The sequence below is a fragment of the Rhinatrema bivittatum genome, chromosome 7 (genome assembly GCF_901001135.1).
Source record: "Rhinatrema bivittatum chromosome 7, aRhiBiv1.1, whole genome shotgun sequence".
In the NCBI taxonomy this organism is placed as follows: domain Eukaryota; kingdom Metazoa; phylum Chordata; class Amphibia; order Gymnophiona; family Rhinatrematidae; genus Rhinatrema; species Rhinatrema bivittatum.
Genome location: NC_042621.1, coordinates 11,090,570 through 11,111,505, shown reverse-complemented (window position 1 = coordinate 11,111,505; position 20,936 = coordinate 11,090,570). Strand labels below are relative to the sequence as shown.

The 20,936-nt window shown below is 41.2% G+C and overlaps 1 protein-coding gene across 2 annotated transcripts in view; it reads left to right on the top strand.

The window, feature by feature from the left end:
- Positions 1–20,936, top strand: part of CDYL2 (chromodomain Y like 2) — a 159,784-nt gene that overhangs the window by 41,929 nt on the left and 96,919 nt on the right. The gene's annotated exons all lie outside the window — the stretch shown is intronic.

The window sequence follows — 20,936 nt, the reverse complement described above, 5'->3', positions numbered from 1 at the left end:
TATTTTAATTTTCTTTTTTGCTGGGGACATATCCTGGCTTTGTATACCAGATGTTCCTCTGTCTTATCACTTAAGGCACTGATGTTTTGGTATTTGAATTCCATAGAATCCTAAAAACTTAGTAAAGTACCACTATTTGCTCTTTGAATCTCCTTCCATTTGTTTAAAAGCCTGTATATATAACCATGTTTTCAGTTACTTCTTATATTGCTTATCATCCTGTTGCAGTCTCAGATTGGCTGGCATTACATTCCAGACTTTTGTCCGGCTAGTGAAATGGCTCTTTCATGCATTCATTAGTATTTCTTGTCCTTGTTTTTGTAGATTTCTACACTCTGATATTTTAAGTTAGGTTGTATGCATTTTTGAATAGCCATGTTTTTAATTTACATTTAAATCTCTCTATATCTGGTATCAAATCTAACATTTCAGGTAAAGAATTCCCAAGTTTTTGGCCCGCTATGGAAAACACATGATCTCTTACATGCATCTGATGTGTGTTCCATATTGTGGGAACAGTCAGTAGTCCTTTATTTTGGGATCTTAGTGTTCAGTGTGGTGTGTATGGTTGTAATGTCACACCTATCATACCGGAATTACTAGAATGAATGATTTTGAAATAGAGTTGGGATTGTACTGGCAGCCAGTGTAGTGAAATCAGCAAGGGTGTAATGTGATCGAATTTCCTGGATCCTAATAATAGCCTTCCTGAGGCATTTTGTAGTATTTGTAATGGTTTTAAGAGGCATGCAGGAAGACTGAGAAATAAGGAGTTACAATAGTCTAGGTTTGAGAAAATTAGAGTTTGCAATATAGTTCTGAAGTCTTTGAAAGTTAATAAAGGTTTCAACCAATTTAATATGTGCAACTTGGCGTTACCTGTATTAATTAATTTATTGATGTGCTTTTTCATTGTAAGGTTTTCTTCTAGCTGGATACCTAAATTCCATACTTGATTTGAGGGAGTAATTTGAAAATTACCCAGGTCTAGAGCTGGTGGTTTAGCTATCGAAGAGTTTCTACTTAACCAATTGATTTCAGTCTTTTTTGGGTTTAATGTTAGTTTAAGTTGCGATAGTTCCTGCTGTATTGCTTTCATATGGGTTAAAAGTGTCTATGTATTTTCTACTGATTTTGAGACTGGAACGTAAAACTGTATATCATCAGCATACAGGAAGTATTGTGATTCCTAAATCTGCCAGTAATTTGCACAGTGGGATCATATAAATATTGAATAGTGTTGCCGAGAGTGCTGATCCTTGAGGGACACCTGTATCGATAAGGAAAGTATCGGATATATGATTGCTCAATTTGACTTGGAATGTTCTGTTAGATAAAAAGGAAGAGAACCATTTGGGAACACTGCCTTCAGTTCCAATGTTGTTCAACTGCTGGCATAACAGGGTATGGTCCATTGTGTCAAAGGCAGCTGTTAAGTCGATTAGCATGAGAAGATAAGACTCATCCACATCAAACCCTCATAAAACAGAGTCCATTAAAGAGAGGAGTAGTGTCTCAGTTGAACAATTATCCCTAAATCTGAATTGATTATGGGAAGAGAATATCCTGGTCTTCCAAATAGTTTACCAGTTGGGATAGTACTGTTTTTTCAAGTATTTTAGATAGAAAAGACAAATTGGATATTGGTTGATAGTTGTTCCAATCGTCGATTCTTCCAGTTTTATTTTTATCACCGCTTGTTTTAATCCATGTGGAACAATTCCTTCTAAGAGAGAATGGTTAATTAAGGTTGTGATTTTCAGAGTGATAACACAGTGTACTTGTTTCAAGGAACTGGCTAGAATAGGGTCAAGTGGGTGAGTAGCAGGCTTAATTCTAGCAATGATGTGACTGATTTCAAGATTAGTTACTCTGTCAAATGAGGACCTTTTAACCAGGCTATGTGAATCATCAGGTGTTTTTGGGAGGGAACAGATAGGTAATTGAGTTTTTAACCTCTTAATTTTATCTAAAAAAGGATGTGGCATATTCATTGCAAGTGGCCTTTTAGAAATTATAGTTTCTCGAGATAGAAGATGGGTCCTTAATTAAATGTTTAACCACTTCAAAGAGTAATTTAGAATTAAATATTACTCTGTGAATCTGTTTAGCATAGTAATCTTTTTTTGCTTTAATGGTTAGTGTGAAGTATTTTGTTATGAGAGATTTATATTTTCCTAGGGATTCAGATGATGGGCATTTCCGCCATTGTTTCTCTAGTTTTCTAAGGTTCTGTTTGGTACAACTTAAATCATAATTGTACTAGGGCTTCTTCTGTTTAGAGGTATTCCTTTCTTCATTAGTAGTTTTTGTCTGGATAGGACTAAGGTTTTCGGCTAGGTCATTGACAATCTGATCCCAGGAATCAAATGCTGAGGGGGTATTGGTTTGATGTAACTCAAGGAATCTCTATTCTATTGCTTCTGCAAGTACCCTCCGTGTCTGTCTTTTTCCTGAAGGTAAAAGTATGATTATTATCTATACTTTTATGAGTTGGGTTGAGGAAAGTTATTTCTGCCTTTATTAACTGGTGATCAGACCAGGCTATTGAGAAGTATTGATTAGACAGTTACTGGTATTGGCAAATATTAGGTCTAGAATATGCCTGCTTTATGAGTAGCTTTGGAAACAAATTGTGACCATGCCAAAGCTTTCATTGACTCTAGAAATATTTCACAGGCTGCAATTCTTGGTGCTTTATCTACATGGAGGTTAAAGTCTTCAACAATTAAGGTAGATTCCGGTGATGGAAACACCTTAGCGAATAATTAAATCAGTGGAGAGCAATCTTTTTGTCGTGTACCTGGAGGACAATAGACTATGTTAAGTTGAGGAGATTTTAGAATTGCCACTTCATAGGGATAATTGATCTCAACTTTGTAAGGTACTAGTTTGTTCTTTTTTTTTTTTTTTACCAATTTTTTTACCCCTACCTTTTCGTGTAGGTCATAATTAGGATGGGAAATTTGGTTTACGAGAACATTATCTTTGTCATTCAGAGATGCAGAAAATCGTGGGGTGTAGATCCTCTAAGATGTCATTAACCAAAGGGATTTTTTTGGCAGAGATTGAACATTTAGTAGAAGCAGAGTAAACATTAAGCAGGAAGAGATAGCTGCAGAGTTAGTACATATCGTAGGGAAGACCAGGTTTGTGATTCTTCTTTGCTTCTTTCTTGGGGCACTCCTTAGCTCTCCATACAGACCCCGTCCTAGCAAAGGCTCAATGAAACATATATGGTCCATGATTGTAGCAGTTATGTTCAGGGTTCAGTGGAATAAAGCACTTCAGGCGCGCATGAAGGGAAGCATAAAGGGGCAAGCTCCTTTGCTGTGTTCCTTCGGGCGCGTACCCCACGGTGCAAGTGCCTTTGATGTCACTGCCGTGGTGAATTGATTGCTAGATAGCAACCAAGAAAGCTTGTAACAAAGTTCCTCAAGACAGATTTCTTAGGAAATTAAAAAATCAAGGGATAGGGTGCAGTGTCCTATTATGATTGCTAACTGATTAAAAGAAAACAGAGACTAGGGCTAAATGGTAAATTTTCCCAATGAAAAACAGTGAATAATGGAGTTCCCCAGGGATCTGTTTTGGGACCACTGCTTTTTAATATCTTTATAAACGACCGGGAAATAGGAACAACAAGTGAGGTGATCAAATTTGCCGATGACACAAAATTATTCAAAGTTGTTAAATCATAAGAGGATTGTGAGAAATTTCAAGAGGACATTACAAAACTGGGAGACTGGGCATGCAAAGGGAAAATGAAATTTAATGTGGACAAGTGCAAAGTGATGCACTTAGGGAAGAGTAACCCAAATTATAGCTACATAATGCAAGGTTCCACATTAGGAGTCAACACTCAGGAGAAGGATCTAGGTGTCATCATTGAAAATACATTGAAATCTTCTGCTCAGTGTGCAGCAGCTGCCAAGAAAGCAAATAGAATGCTAGGGATTATTAGGAAAGGAAAGGAGAATAAAGCCGAGAATATCATAATGCCTCTGTATCGCTCATTGGTATGACCTCATCTTGAGTATTGTGTGCAGTTCTGGTCATCACATCTCAAAAAAGATATAGTAGAATTACAAAAGGTACAGAGAAGGATGACCAAAATGTTAAAGGGGATGGAATAATTCCCCTATGAAGAAAGGCTAAAGAGGTTAGGATTCTTCAGCTTGGAGAAGAGATGGCTGAGGGGAGATATGATAGAGATCTATAAAATAATGAGTGGAATAGAACAAGTAAACTTTAATCAGTTGTTTACTTTTTCAAAAAGTATAAAGACCAGGGGAGACACAATGAAGTTACTAGGTAATACATTTAGAACTAGTAACAGAAAATGTTTTACTCAACGCATAATTAAGCTCTGGAATTTGTTGCTAGAGGATGTGGTGAAAGCTATTAGTGGAGCTGCATTTAAGAAAGGTTTAAGAACATAAGAACATGCCATACTGGGTCAGACCAAAGGTCCATCAAGCCCGGCATCCTGTTTTCAACAGTGGCCAATCCAGGCCATAAGAACCTGGCAAGTACCCAAAAACTAAGTCTATTCCATGTTACCATTGCTAGTAATAGCGGTGGTTATCTAAGTCAACTTAATTAATAGCAGGTAATGGACTTCTCCTCCAAGAACTTATCCAATCCTTTTTTAAACACAGATATACCAACCGCACTAACCACATCTTCTGGCAACAAATTCCAGAATTTAATTGTGTGTTGAGTGAAAAAGAACTTTCTCCGGTTAGTTTTAAATGTGCCACATGCTAACTTCATGGAGTGCCCCCTAGTCTTTCTATTATCTGAAAGAGTTAAAGAACCAATTCACATCTACCCGTTCTAGACCTCTCTAGAGGTCTAGAACGGGTAGATGGATTCTAGAGGATATGATAGAGGTGATTTTAAACACCTCTATCATATCCTCTTCTCCAAGCTGAAAAGTCCTAACCTCTTTAGTCTTTCCTCATAGGGGAGCTGTTCCATTCCCTTTATCATTTTGGTCACCCTTCTCTGTACCTTCTCCATCGCAATTATATCTTTTTTGAGATGTGGCGACCAGAATTGTACACAGTATTCAAGGTGCGGTCTCACCATGGAGTGATACAGAGGCATTATGACATTTTCCGTTTTATTCACCATTCCCTTTCTAATAATTCCCAACATTCTGTTTGCTTTTTTGAATGCCGTAGCACACTGAACCCATGATTTCAATGCGTTATCCACTATGACGCCTAGATCTCTTTCTTGGGTAGTAACACCTAATATGGAACCTAACATTGTGTAACTATAGCATGGGTTATTTTTCCCTATATGCATCACCTTGCACTTATCCACATTAAATTTCATCTGCCATTTGGATGCCCAATTTTCCAGTCTCACAAGGTCTTCCTGCAATTTATCACAATCTGCTTGTGATTTAACTACTCTGAACAATTTTGTATCATCTGCAAATTTGACTACCTCACTTGTCGTATTTCTTTCCAGATCATTTATAAATATATCTTATGTTCTTATGTTCTTATCTTTTGGAGAGCTTGAAAACAGCCCAAAAGGTGGCCAGATACCTCTCTCTTGCTACAATAGTTGAAAACTGATATGCTGCCGCTGAAATCCCGCAAAGTCCAGTTGACCTGCAGGTTTCTACATGCGAGGAAAATGTTTGCTGAACATTGAAACGTTTATTCGATGTTATTCCAGAGAGGGGCCTCTGAGAGGGTTTAAGTCCACATGCTGGAACAGCACCAGGATCTCCGGGGCCCTCTTGCAAGAACTTTGATGAGCTAAAGAGCATTAGAAGTTCTTCCATGATTTGACAATGTAGAAGATATTTGCAAAAGCCGAGCAAAAGGCATCAGATTGGTAAAACATATTTTCAGGCTTCTGCTGGATGATAAAATTGTTTGTTGTGTGACTAAACTTAAAAGGGAGCTCCCATTGAGGCTGGGTGAAAATGAGCATGGCTAGTGTTTATCTGCAGGCACGCACACAGCAGCCATGATATGCCAAGGTCGGGGAATCCACAAAACTGAGCTGTGGACTGACTCAATGGCTTAGTGGCAGCACTGCAGGATACCGTGTAGATAGTCCCCCAGTTTCTTCAGTTCCCCAGCACACAATTGGGAATTGCAATGGAAGAGAAGGTTACAGATAAAAGTGGCTCGTCTGATGAGCGGAGTGCATGAAGAGGGGTGTAGAAAGAGAGAAAAGAGGAGAGGTACCGAAGTGCTACAGAGTGAAAGTATTTGTAGATGAAAAAGAGGGGCTTGAACTGTATGTGGGAGCAGATAGGGAAGTCAATGTAGTCAGGTTTTCCACCTCCTTTCCCCAGATCGAGTGAGAATGGTGTACCGGCACTGTTCACAGCCCTCTGCAAGGAGGGAGTTATGGTCATCACTCAAGGGTAAAAATCTGGTGGCTCAGATTTAGGGTCCACGATTTCAGGGTTCTGGAAGGTTTGATGCAATTGTAACATTGCTCCCTGCTTTGGCTGGTAGGGGAAGGGGAACTGGATATAGACAATAACCAATATGGGCAATGATTTTTATGGTGTGGGGTACTGACACACAGACATAAGAGAAAAAGCACAAGATAGCTTCGACGGCCAAGTCCCAAACCAAAGAATGTCAAACAGCATTGTCTAAATTATCAAGAAGGCTCCTCACCCAGTAAAAATTTGCTAGCAGTAATTTATGGGTTTGACAGTTGCTTAGTTTTGATTGCTTGTAAATATTACTACCCTTATTATAAGGTTTGGGGGTAACTTCACGGAGCAGCAGTTACTACCCTTGAGAGAAACATGGGGACATCCTGCAAGGAGCAGCAGACACTACCATAAGAAGCTTGCTGGGTAGACTGGATGAGCCATCTGGTCCTTTTCTATTGTTATTACTGTGTGAAGGTGCAGTGCAGCGGTGCTTGGCCCAGGGCCATTAGGTTAGTGACAAGACTAAGTATGTTGGGTGAGAGGTGGGGGATATATTTTCCAATGAAGGCTCCTGGAACTAGATCCCACTTCGTTTTCCAGGTGAGCTGGAAATACAAAAGGAGGAGGAGGAAACTGCTGTCTGAGCCCGCTCTGCTGGGGCCAGGCGTCCTGTGCCTTGGCAGAGGCACACCTTAGAGAGGCCGGGCAGTGCGGAACCAATGTTTTCTGCTTGCAGCAGCCTCCATTCCCCACGGGTTGGGAGGCTGGAAACTGGAAACGAAGCAGGACCCAGGAGCAGCTCTGAAGACAAGGATCAAAGCCGAGGACCAGGAATGAAGCAGGAGTCAGGGTACAGCAGGCACCAGCCACATGCAGGAAATCAGCCAGGCAACAAGATATCATGCAGCTACCTCTTCATAGACTGTTGGACCAGCAAAAGCTAGGGCTTCTTATATACAGAATTTGGGACATACCTAATGCTGGTCCAAAAGGGAGTCTCTGGAGGCAGGTCTCCCCTAGATTTGCTTCACTTATTATGTTCAACAGAATTCTTGGTAAGGCTCTGTAGCTCCACTGCAGGATCCCCTGACCTTGAGCACCGAGGGCTACAGGTTTGATCCCCACTGCCTTGTCCCCTGACAACTCAGGTAGAAAAAAAAAACCCAAACAAACTTGAGCTATAATTCAGCAAGATGCCTCAGTCCTGCTGCTTTAAGTTTAAAACAAAAAAACTCTTAGCTGCTGAGCCACCTGGGAAAATTAAAGTAATACAGGCTATCCAAGCAAAGGCATCATTAAGTAAAGTTTCTTTTATCTCGGAGCATATGTAGTAAATGAATGAAAGTTAATTTGTAATTCAGAGCTTTTACGTAGATTGGCCTCCTTTTTTTCAAGCTATTTTATTTGCATCTTTTCTCATAGTGTGGAAGCAAAGATATGCAGATCGAAGCGATGAAATTGCCTCATCCTACTGAGAACAATGAACATTCCCAAGCTGAAAAAAGCCAAGCACGGCACTGTTAGCAGATTGAGGATTGTGTTACTAAAAATTAACATAGCAAAAAGCCACAGTGAGATTTTAATAATAATAATCATATTTTATGTCTTTCATGCTATAGAGCTGTAGGTGCTTAAAACATGTTACAGCATATTAAATATAGATAAAATCCAATTACAGAATAAAATAATAACAGATAATAAAATACAAGTTAAAAATATCCTGCAATTGCATAACTATAGAACTTATAATCAACAAAATATGACCATATATTGTAAGCTAAATTGAACAGAATCTCCAGAATATGGACATATTATTTTCTGTTCCATAAGTAAAGTAGGTCTAAATAAATAAACAGAAAATATCAATAAAACGATACCATACATAGCCAGGGTAAAATCCCATAGGTTTTGAGACCACAAAATATAAAGATAAAATCAGCCTTCCATGCGCTTTCTTTTCAAAAAGATCACTGTCCCAGATATTTTGGTGTCCCTTTTAACTGTTGAACAGGAAATGAAAGACATGACATTTCATTACCTCTGTTGCACTCAAAATTTCTGTTTAGGACAGGGAAAGATAGGAAGAGTCTTCATCATACCTTTAATATCATTCATAGCTAATAAGTTTTCTGCTTCCCTTAAACCTAGTTCTGCATAGAACATAAAAAAGTGTTCTATATTAAAGAGCAGCAGAGTTGGATCACATAAACACGTAATAATCATGCATCATTAGACGTTCATGGCCCGCAGTCTATCACAAATTTTAGATTGGCCCACTCTTAGCTATTTTGTTTGGTTTTTTGTTTTTTTTTTAACAGTATCCCCTATCATTTTGAGGTTTGTCTTCTGAGCTAAGATACATTTAACTCCATTGTGTGGTTGACGTTCCTGAGAGGAAATCAGAGCAGCAAGGGAATTAGTATAATAATGAGAAGAGAAGAGGGTCCAGGATAGAACCCTCAGGCGCACCAATTGATATCGGACTTGGCAGTAGAGGAGGAACCACCACAAGAAACACTGAAAATACGATGAATTTTGCATGGGCGCTGGATTTTAGCCAGTGACGTTCTGCAGAGTGGGCGCAGGAATGTAGGTAGCCAGTTCTAGAGGTGAGCCAAGGCTGGTGGGTTTAGTGCACTCTACAGGACGGGTAAGAGGAGGGGCAAGGGTGTCTGAAGCTGAAGAGAGTATAGTGTTGTAAGAAGAAACTGCTTAATATTTTACCCAGTTTTACAGACATAATGTTCTGCCCTGTTTGGCAAGTCTGGGACCAGAACCAGCATCGTGGGATTTCATTAAGAAGAGAACCAAGATAGTGAAACCCTTAGGTTAGGCACTGGATTTTCTAAGACTCGGGACCTACAATTGAAATCACTCATGGTTCTGCCCTGTTTCCTGAATTATTTAACCTTTATATTCATCCTCTTACTCAGCGTATTGGTAAAGCAGGTTTTAAGTATATGATGTATGCAGATAACATACGGACATACTGTGATCTAAGAGACAGATGCCAGGAAAAAAATAGAGATGTTTAATGAATGCCTATCGGGCCAATACAGTAAGATGCATAGAAATAGAAACATAGAAATGACGGCAGAAGAAGACCGAATGGCCCATCCAGTCTGCCCAGCAAGCCTCACACATTTTTTCTCTCATTCTTTATCTGTTTCTCTTAGCTCTTGGTTCTATTCCCCTTCCACCCCCACCATTAATGTAGAGAGCAGTGATGGAGCTGCATCCAAGTGAAATATCTAGCTTGATTAGTTAGGGGTAGTAGGGGCAGTAACCGCCGCGATAAGCAAGCTACACCCATGCTTATTTGTTTTACCTAGACTATGTTGTACAGCCCTTGTTGGTTTTTTTTTCTTCTCCCCTGCCGTTGAAGCAGAGAGCCATGCTGGATATGCATGGAAAGTGAAGTATCAGGCACATTTGGTTTGGGGTAGTAACCGCCGTAACAAGCCAGCTACTCCCCGCTTTTTGAGTGCGAACCCTTTTTCTTCTCCCTTGCCGTTGTAGCAGAGAGCTCTGCTGGATGTGTGAAGTATCAGTTATTCTTCTCCCCTGTCATTGAAGCAGAGAGCTATGCTGTATATGCATTGAAAGTGAAGTATCAGGCATATTTGGTTTGGGGTAGTAACCGCCGTAACAAGCCAGCTACTCCCCTCTTTGTGAGTGCAAATCCTTTTTTCCATTACCTCTTGCTGTTGAAGCTTAGAGCGATGTAGGAGTCACAGTAAGCATGTGTATGTTTATTTAATAAGGGTATTGTGTCAATAGCCATCATTCTGGCGAGTCACCCACTCTTCATTGGCGGCCTCTTGACTTTATGGATCCGCAGTGTTTATCCCACGCCCCTTTGAAGTCTTTCACAGTTCTGGTCTTCACCACTTCCTCCGGAAGGGCATTCCAGGCATCCACCACCCTCTCCGTGAAGAAATACTTCCTGACATTGGTTCTGAATCTTCCTCCCTGGAGCCTCATATCGTGACCCCTGGTTCTGCTGATTATTTTCCTACGGAAGAGGTTTGTCGTTGTTTTTGGATCATTAAAACCTTTCAAGTATCTGAAAGTCTGTATCATATCACCTCTGCTCCTCCTTTCCTCCAGGGTGTACATATTTAGATTCTTCAATCTCTCCTCGTATGTCATCCGATGAAGATCCTCCACCTTCCTGGTCGCCCTTCTCTGTACCGCTTCCATCTTGTCTTTGTCTTTTTGTAGATACGGTCTCCAGAACTGAACACAGTACTCCAGGTGAGGCCTCACCAAGGACCTGTACAAGGGAATAATCACTTCCCTTTTCTTACTCGATATTCCTCTCTCTATGCAGCCCAGCATTCTTCTGGCTTTTGCTATCGCCTTGTCGCATTGTTTCGCTGTCTTCACATCATTAGACACTATCACCCAAGGTCCCTCTCCTGCTCCGTGCACATCAGCCTTTCCCCCCCCCCATCGAGTACAGTTCATTCGGATTTCCACTCCCCATCTGCATGACTTTGCACTTCTTGGCATTGAATCTCAGCTGCCATATCTTCGACCACTCTTCCAGTTTCCTTAGATCCCGTCTCATTCTCTCCACTCCTTCCGGCGTGTCCACTCTGTTGCAGATCTTAGTGTCATCCGCAAAAAGACAAACCTTACCTTCTATCCCGTCCGCAATGTCGCTCACAAAGATATTGAACAGGACCGGTCCCAACACCGATCCTTGCGGTACAACCACTTAAAACCGCTCTCTCTTCAGAGAAGGCTCCATTTACCATCACACATTGTCTTCTGTCCGTCAACCAATTTGCAATCCAGGTCACCACCTCAGCACTCACTCCCAAGCTTCTCGTTTTATTCACCAGTCTCCTGTGCGGAACCGTATCAAAAGCTTTGCTGAAATCCAAGTAGATGACATCTAGTGCTCTTCCTTGATCCAATTCCTTGGTTACCCAGTCAAAAAAGTCAATCAAATTTGTCTGACAGGATCTTCCCCTGATGAATCCATGCTGCCTCTGGTCCATCAATTCTCCAGACTGTAGATAGTTCACTATTCTCTCTTTCAGCAGTGACTCCATTACTTTTCCCACCACCGAAGTGAGGCTAACCGGTCTGTAGTTGCCTGCCTCTTCCCTGTTCCCACTCTTGTGAAGCGGGACCACCACCGCTCTTCTCCAATCACTCGGCACCACTCCCGTTTCTAGGGATCTATTGAACAGGTCACACAGCGGACCCTGCCAGAACATCTCTGAGCTCCCTCAATATCCTTGGATGAATCCCATCAGGCCCCATGGCTTTGTCCACTTTCAGGTTCTTTAGTTCTTCCCACACATTTTCTACTGTAAAAGGATTTTCATCTATTCCCCTTCCCTCCAGTTTCTTGTTGTTTAGAGATGGTCCTTCTCCAGGGTCTTCTTTAGTGAACACAGAGCTGAAGTATTCGTTTAATATTTCTGCCATTTCTTCGTCTCTCTCCACACATTGATCATTACCACCTTTCAATTTCACTATACCACTTTGGACCTTTCTCTTTTCGCTGATGTATCTGAAAAATGTTTTGTCACCATTTTTTATCTCCTTGGCAATCCTCTCTTCTGCTTGACTCTTTGCCAACTTGATTAATTTCTTTGTCTCCCTCAGTTGATACAAATATTCTTCTTTGTGCTCCTCCCTTTGGGATCCTTTATATTTCTTGAATGCTGTTCTTTTAGCTTTAATTTTGTCAGCCACCTCCTTTGAGAACCAGATAGGTTTCAGTTTTCTTTTGCTTTTCTTTACATTTCTAACATATAGAGCAGTTGCCTTGGTGATTGCTCCTTTTAGATTGGTCCACTGCTGATTCACATCTCTCTCGTTCTCCCATCCTTTAAGTTCTTCCTCCAGGTAGTTCCCCATTTCCTCAAAGTCTGTGTTTTTGAACTGTAAAACTCGGGTCTTTGTGGTTCTTTTCCCTATTCTTTTAGTGATATTAAACCATACTGTTTGATGATCACTGCTGCTGAGGTGGGCGCCCACCTGGACATCTGAGACATTATCTGCATTAGTGAGTACTAAGTCGAGTATAGCTCCTTCTCTCGTGGGTTCCAACACCATTTGTTTGAACAAAGATTCTTGCATGGCATCCACTATCGCTCTACTATTTTTAGTTTCTGCAGATGGGATTTTCCAGTCTACATCTGGCATATTAAAGTCACCCACGATCACCACTTCTCCCTTCTTACCTATCTTATGGATGTCTTCAACCAGATCTCTGTCCAGCTCTTCCTTTTGGTTTGGAGGCCTGTAAACCACTCCAATATAAATGGACGCTCCGTCTTCTTTTTTTAGGTCGACCCATAGAGCTTCTTCAATACCCCAACTTCCTTGTAGCTCAGTTGCTTGGATGTTGTTTCTGACATAAAGAGCCACACCTCCCCCTTTTCTATCCTCTCTGTCCTTCCTTAACAAGTTGTAGCCTGGTATTGTTGTATCCCATTCATGAGATTCTGTGAACCATGTTTCTGTGATAGCAACAATGTCCAATTCTGTGTCAGCCATTAGGGCCTGCAGATCTGGGATTTTATTTCCCAAACTATGAGCATTTGTGGTCATAGCCTTCCAGGTACTCTCTTTACGGTTATTGCATTTCCTGGACTCCTTGTGAGATATTTGTTGAGATTTGTTATTCACTTCACTATTTCTTTTTGCGGTAGTGCCACTGTTGACAGAGTTATCCATCTCAATTAGATTTTTCTTTTGGTTATGGATCTTGAAATTCTGCATGCATTGTGTTTTTTCTCTCATTTCTGGTAACACTTCAATGTTTTTCTCAAGAACTTCTTCAGTTTTTAATATAGAGATGGCTTGTTGTTCTTTTTGCATTTGGTACATTGTGTGTCTCCTCATCACAGGTCTAATTCTACCAGAGCCAACTGTATTCCTGGTTTTTAAAGAATTTCCTAATGACCTGTTTGAGTGGGGGGGTATGCCTGTTGACTGCTCTTCTGTCAAGAATGGGTGACTGTGGGTCCTTCCTGAGCCTAATGAATTTCCTTTTCTTGACTCCTGGTTTTTCTGTGATATTGGGGAATTATTTTCTGAGTAATGCAATGTGGGTGTATTATTTTTAATTGAAGCTAATTGATTTTTAATGTCAGTCAACTCCTTTTTCAGGGAAGAGAGTTGTGCACAAATTGGGCAAGCTCTAAGTTTCCAGATGCTTTCCCTCAGAATAAAGGCTCCACAGCAGTTACATTGGATAGTCCTCATCTTGGTAATTTGTGACTTTATTTCCTTGACTGTAACCAATGTACTAATTTATCTTGCTGCCAATGGTAATCTAGGCAGTCTTTATTAGAAACAAGCCCCAGGGGTGGGAGGGAGTCAAACAGTTTAGCCTGGGACAAGCTGGGTAAAGCAGGGCACTACTGGACTGTTGTCTTTGCGTTTTGGTCAATTCTTTTTTAAAAAAACAGTCTTTATGCCCCAGTTTTTTTGTTTGTGCCAGCTAACCCCAAACTAGAGAGATTTTACCAGTTTAAAAGCTGATAGCTTTGCAGACAGGAAATAATCACAAAAGCTTTCTACACAAGCTTTCTACACAAAATGAAACAGACTATAAAGAAGTTAAAACACAGGCAGGAAATAATCACAGAAGCTTTCTACACAAGCTTTCTACACAACTTCAGATCAATAAGCAAAAATAAGTAAAAATAAGCAGAAAATACTTAGCCAGAATGAAGATTCTGCAATGCAGTAAACAGTTCCACCAGAGAAATCCCTTTAGCATGTGCTCAGGACAACAATGGCTAACCGGGAGAACCGGCTAGCACCCGCTCTCCCGACACGAGCCCAGGCCACTCTCCTGGGCGCGCAATTCAGTAAATAAAGATATGCAAATTAGGGCCCGCGGTAGCACCTCCCTAGTGCCTCCTTTTTGACAGAAGCGGCGGCTATCAGCGGGTTTGACAGCCGAAACTCAATTTTACCGGCGTCGGTTCTCGAACCCGCTGCCAGCCACGGGTTCGGAAAACCCGCGGGCCGTGGGCAGATTTTTAAATTTTAAATTTTTTTTTATTTTTGGGGCCTCCAACTTAAAATCGCTATGATATCAAGTCGGAGGGTGTACAGAAAAGCAGTTTTTTCTGCTTTTCTGTACACTTTCCTGGCCAAAATTAACGCCTGCCAAAGCATTAATTTCTGAAAATAAAATGTGCGGCTTGGCTGCACATTTTACTTTCTGTATCTCGCGGGACTAACTAATAGGCTGATCAACATGCATTTGCATGATGATGATGGTGGTGGTGGTGGTGGTGGTGGTGGTGTGTCACGATGAAGTGAACCCTGTGTTGGGTGTGCCACGGCACAAGAAAGGTTGGGCATCACTGGACTAGGGAATAATCTGAGAAAGGGTGGCTGATGTATGAAATAGCATCCTAGTAGAAGTGGTGAGGACAATGGCAGTATCGGAATTCAAGACCATGGGGGACAAGCTCTCTACCTTTTCTTTTGTTTGTTGATCTCTCATTTCATTCATTCGTTTGTTTAATTTATAACCCACTCCTTATGCCCCTTTGCCTTTCTTAACAAAACAGAATAAACAAAAGTTTATCAGCAAAGAAAGAAAAGGTGTTCTAAAAGAAATACCTGGCTCTGAACTTTGTAGAACACTGACCTTTTCCTTTTATATGGAAAATTCAGACCTACCAAGTTTTTGGGTTTTTTATTTCTCATGAAACCTGCTTGTTTTAATACAGTTATTTACTTGCCCAGCTCATTGGGCTGATAGTTTTCACATATATATTTCCTGAAATTGGCTGTTTCCAATTGAATCTCAATTCTGCTCATGCCTATTCCCCATAGACACTCCAAATAATAGATGACAATTTGAGAACCTTGCACAAATGGATTCTCTCGGCTTATAGTAGTAATGAGAATTTCCCACTGTGCGACATTTACAGCACAGATAATTACCTGGAGTTAGATTTCACAAAAATAGCATTTAAGTATTTTGTAGGTATTAGATTTAGCAATTTATCTTAAGGATACAATTTTCGGGCCTGATGCCCAACAGGACGTTGTGTTCACGTGTTGATGTGTTGCTGGAAAACTCACATGACAGACTACCCATGAGAGTGGTTGCAAACTGTACGCTACTTTTTACTAGCCAATCTCACGTAACTATTATTCGCAGGGACAGTAACTTTCAAAACCAACGCGCATGTGCAAATGTGCATGTGTTTTTGCCGGCGTGAGCACGTGGACGCGCCGATGTTATAACATGCGCGCTTTTATGTGTGCGTGCATGTGAGCGCGAATCCCGTCTCAAGCACATAAGGGGGGAGTTTTAGTAGGTACATGCAGTGACGCAATAGGCCTATTTCCCAGTTCACCCCAGTAAAGGAGTGGACTTCCTAAACCCCCTACCTAACTTGCCTCCCTTTTACCCTACTAGCCCCAATCCCTAAAACCCCACTGACTACCCTTTCTAGAGCAGAAGCAAATTACGTAGTTGTGGGTTCCTGACGCATGCTAGTGTGCGTAACTGACTTCATGGGTGCAGTCCCAGCCCCCCCATGCCCCCCCATGCCCCTCCTTCTCACCCCTTTTTCACCAAACCTTTTTTATCCGCATACTGAGAGATATGGGCGTGGCTGCAGGTCCCTTAAAATCCACGTGGCGCACACACATCCCAGTCACGCGCATATCTCCCAGCTTTGGTGCGCATAGGGCTTTTTAAAATTCACCTTTAAGTGAATATGTCAGTGAGCAGTTGGATCCTTTGCTTGCATGAGAAACTGTAACTGGTACATGGGGGAGCTTATTGAAAAAATCTACAGTGCTTCCACAGTAGAGTGAGACTTCAAGTAGTTTGCTGTGCGACTACTGATTATGCATGCAGATTACCTGGGGTCCAGGGATCACCAGATAGCATGGCCTAATATAAGAGCAAAGAGGGCTAGCGGAAAAGGTTGAGCACTTCACTGCTGCCACCTTTGTTAAAATTAGGGAGTACTAATCGGAAGGCGCTGATAGGGTGAGACTTGAAATCTGAATACAACAGTGGAAAGTAAAGACAGCCCTTATAAGGAAAGCAAGAGGAAAAAAAGTGGCCAGCACTGTTTCCAAAATAGCTGAAAAGGAAAGGTGGTATTTGGAAGATACAAGGGATCCCAGGGAGAGGCAAGGTAGGGAGGGTGGGGATAAACATTTGGAAAGACTGAGAGAAGCTTGATAGGTGGTCAGGAGAAAGCAAAACAAAAAAAGCTAGCAAGGTGACAGACATATATATATATATTCATATACAGAATATATACACACTCCAATGTTCAAAGAAATATATAAGTTAGTGAAAGGAGGAGATGGAATTGTAAGATTGAAAGGTGAGGGATATTTTATTTATTTTTATTGATATTCTGCCTTTCCCTAGAATAATGGGCCGGATTTTAATATCTACGCGCGGGTGTGGATTTGTGCGCGCAACCCGGCGCGCACAAATCTTACACCCGATTTTATAACATGTGCGCGCAGCCGCACGCATATTATAAAATCCGGGGTCGGCGCGCACAAGGGGGTGCACACTTGTGCACCTTACACGCGCTGAGCCCTAGGGGAGCCCTGATGGCTTTCCCCATTCCCTCCGCCCCCCCTCCCCCATCTTCCCCTCCCTTCCCCTATCTTTTTTTTTTTTATTTACACTTTATTGAAGATTTTTTAATTATATACCATCCATAATTTCAAAATAATTATAAGAAATCTTGTGTACAATATGCGATCAAATAACTTTTAACCATAATCTTCAAATGTTGAACAAGAAATTATAACTGGGGGATCATACAAATAGAACATAAAAATACTCGTTAATTTAATAAGGAGAGAGAGATTACCAACATATCTTTCTTGGCCTTGTTATTATAGTATGTTATTAGGCTCTCTTAGTCTCAGATTTATCTACAAGGAAAGTCTCCAAATGTGTGGGGTCTGAGAAAATAAATTTATTTCCCTGAAAATTAATATAGCACTTTGAAGGAAAACTCTAAATAAAATGTTGCCCCAGTCTCTAGGGCTTTACTTTTCAGGGCTAGGAATTGTCTTCGACTGGCCTGTGTAGGCCTGGAGACATCAGGAAATAAATATACTCTTTGCCCACAAAAGACGCAATCTTTGTTCCTAAAGAACTTCTCAAATACCAAATCCTTTTCTCTCTCGAGAGAAAGAAACAAATAAAGTCGCTCTTTTATTTATAATATCCAGTGATTCCTCCAAAAAGGAGGAAATCCCTGGACTCTTCTCCAGTTCTTCAACTTGTGAAGTTCTGGGTTGTAAGGGAAAATAAAAAATCTTAGATATAACTGGAATCTTATCCACTGCATATGAAAGATTTTCTGTAAGAAATTTCTTAAACATTTCAAATGGTGATAGAAGCCTCCTTATTGGAAAATTAACAAAGCGCAGATTTTTAATACGCAACATATTTTCCACATTTTCTAACTCTGAATGCAATGATAAACTGTCTACTATATGCATATTTTCAGCATTTTGGATATTTTGTATATTACCATTTATAGATTTCATCTTTGTTTCTAAATCTAATAATCTTTTCCCCTGTTCTTCAATTGAGCCTTTATTTACATTTACTAAAGAAGTAAGGGATTCATTTACTTGTGTGACATTGGAGTCTAATCTGACTAGCATTTTCCACAAGTCTCTCAACGTAATGTCTGATGGCTCTTTACGACTCATCAGATTCTTACTAGTAGCTCCAGGTGGGGTTCCATCTACAGTTCTCTGCGATATTCCATCAGCAAGACTTTCAGAGAGATCTCCTTCTCCCCTACTCACACTTACTTGACTGTCCTCGATAGTTCCTTCCTCCATTAGAGCTCCTGGAGGTTGTGGAGGGGCTGTAGGGCCAATGCCCGGACTCAAAGACACTCCAAGAGTGGCAATTTCGCAGTCCGTCTGTGGCTTTATCCTGTTGACGTGGGCATCCATGGGTCCGATGTTATTTGAAGCTGGAGAGGAGGTATAAACTTTCGCCTTGCGTTTCCTTCCCATGTATCCCAATTCACTTAAGGAAAAAGAAAACTTGTTAGGCAAAGTCCAGGGAAAAACTTGCTGGGTCCTCAGAATCCTCACACCAGGAGATCCTCATCACCCCCAGAGAGAGGTTCCCAAGCCTCTAGGCCTCTATGGGTCTTCTAACAGCCGGGGACAGTGGTGGGGGAAGGGCTTCCTCTCCCTTCACAGCCTCAGTCACCACTGTAAGCTGTCCTGTCCCCCAGAGAGGCAGCTGGAACAAAGGCCAGTCTGAACATGCCGCGTGCATCTCCCAGCCCATTAAACAGCAGCTGCCACACGGCATGGCTCAGATGCACACCAGCACCGCCACTGAGAGGACGCCGAGTAAGCAAGAACAAAATTTACTCCGCCAGCCCGCCTGCTTCCCACGTCGCTTCACTTTTCCTGCTTTTTTTTTTCTTTTGTTTTTTAAACTTTAATAGAAAAAATTTAATAGACCAGTTTTTTTTTTTTTAAGATCAACAGCAGGCTCCGGGCGTTGTCCTGGGGGGAGGGAACTGGCACCACCAGTTGTCCACCCCCAATGGTGAAAAGGACCAAGGCAAAGAAGGGTTCCCAACTCCCTGCTTGTCCACCTCAAAACCAGAAGGGATGGGCCCACCAGGTCCTGCCGACCTACTGGGAGGTACTTTTCCACTCTTTTCTTTCTTTCTTCTTTTTTAAACTATTCCTCAGACTGCAGGTTTTGCACCGCCACCATCTGCTGGAGACAGAGACATACTGAGTGACTGCAGTTGGCACACCAGCTTATATGCCAGCATCAGCGAAACTGTCTCTGTCTCCATCTGCTGGAAGGGAGGCAAAACCCAGGAGTCTGGACTGATCTGGGTACGTACAAGGAATGTGGAATACTTTACCCGAAAATTTAGGGCTGCAAAAAGATCTTAAAGTCTTCAAAAAAGAATTAAAAACATGGCTGTTCAAAATTGCCTTTGAGAAAAATTAATTCGATGGTCTCTATGGAAGGAGAATGCAGAAATAATATCAAATAGAAATGGCCTCGCTAATTAACATTGATTCTTTTTATATTTTGATGTATTTACGTATTTGTGTTGTTATTATTTATGAATGTTTTTTATTTTCTGTGAACCGCCGTGATTGTATTTTATACAGAGCAACGGTATACAAATAAATAAATAAATGGTTTGAATAATAGCCATGGACTCTTGTATGTTCTTTATCGCAAGAAAAAGGAGCTGAAGCCATGACCAGTCCGATGTTAGCTTTGTGGTATGCAAGTTACAAAATATGCTACTTTGTTGCACTGTCAGGCAGAGCTTGCAATCTCACATGCCATATGCAGGAAGTATGGTTAGCTCAGAATAACTGGTTTTAGAAGCTGAACCAATACGCTGGATTTTAGAACCAGTTCAAGATGCTTTCTCAGTCATTATAGCTAAAAGTCCTGGTTGTGCTGGCTAATTGCCTGTTACAAGGCATTATTAACAGCTGGCCCAGAGGAACATGGGATATGCAAGAAGGAAATTACTATTATTAGAGGAGGAGCAAGAGAAAAGCAGATGCACAGAACAAATATGTGTCTGAAAGAATATTTCTACTTAGCGAGTGCTGTTTATCCCATACAAATCAGACTGTTTTGCCGTCTAACTGAAAAATCAATTTGGGATTTCTGTGGTAACCCTCAGCAAAATGAAGAAAGGGCAAGGAGAGACAAAAGAATTGTCATAAAATCGTATAATCTAGAGAACAAAGCATGCACAACTCATCTCAGGTGCAACCGCCTCATCTTGCCCATCTATAATTAACCCCATCCTTGTCCCATGCTGTCATATTTGTAAGAAACAATTGTCAGTCCATTATTCAAAAGAAGATCTTTATTGGATGGATATGGTTGCAGCATAGGTCATAGCACACAACTGTTAAATTACAAAACAATGAGTTTCATTCATTCAATTTACAAAACATCAGTTACTAAAATATTCTCAATCCCCAAGGGGTGACCATGCACTCACCTGCTGAATTTCAACTCGCTAAGTGCTCCGTAGGATCCTGCTTCTGCAACGTAGCGCTGTTGCGGGCGCAGGGCTGTCAAAGCCATGCTCCAGTTTCACAGGGGCTCTGTAGTATCATGAGTCAGCAATGTAGCGCTGTTGGGGGGACATAGGGCCGTCGAAGCCTTGCCCCTCAGGTTATCTTGCATTCGATCCTGATCGCCGACAAAGTTCTCAGCAGTGTGCTGAAGTCCTGCTCAATAAAAGTGCAGGTGTCACTCCTTAAGCCCGCCAACAGAATTTTTGGTGATGCGCAGGCCAATCCCGGACGACACCGACACTCCAGGAGAGAGGGGGTGCCAGCATGGCCATTTGGCTAGGGCCTGCAATGTTCAAGGGGCCTACTTTTGTTGGGCAAATTTTTTTTAAAAAAAAAGCTAAATATATCTATTTCTAACATGATGAAATAAAAATTTCAATTGTAATTGAAGAATTTGCTAACAAAAAAGCTCGGA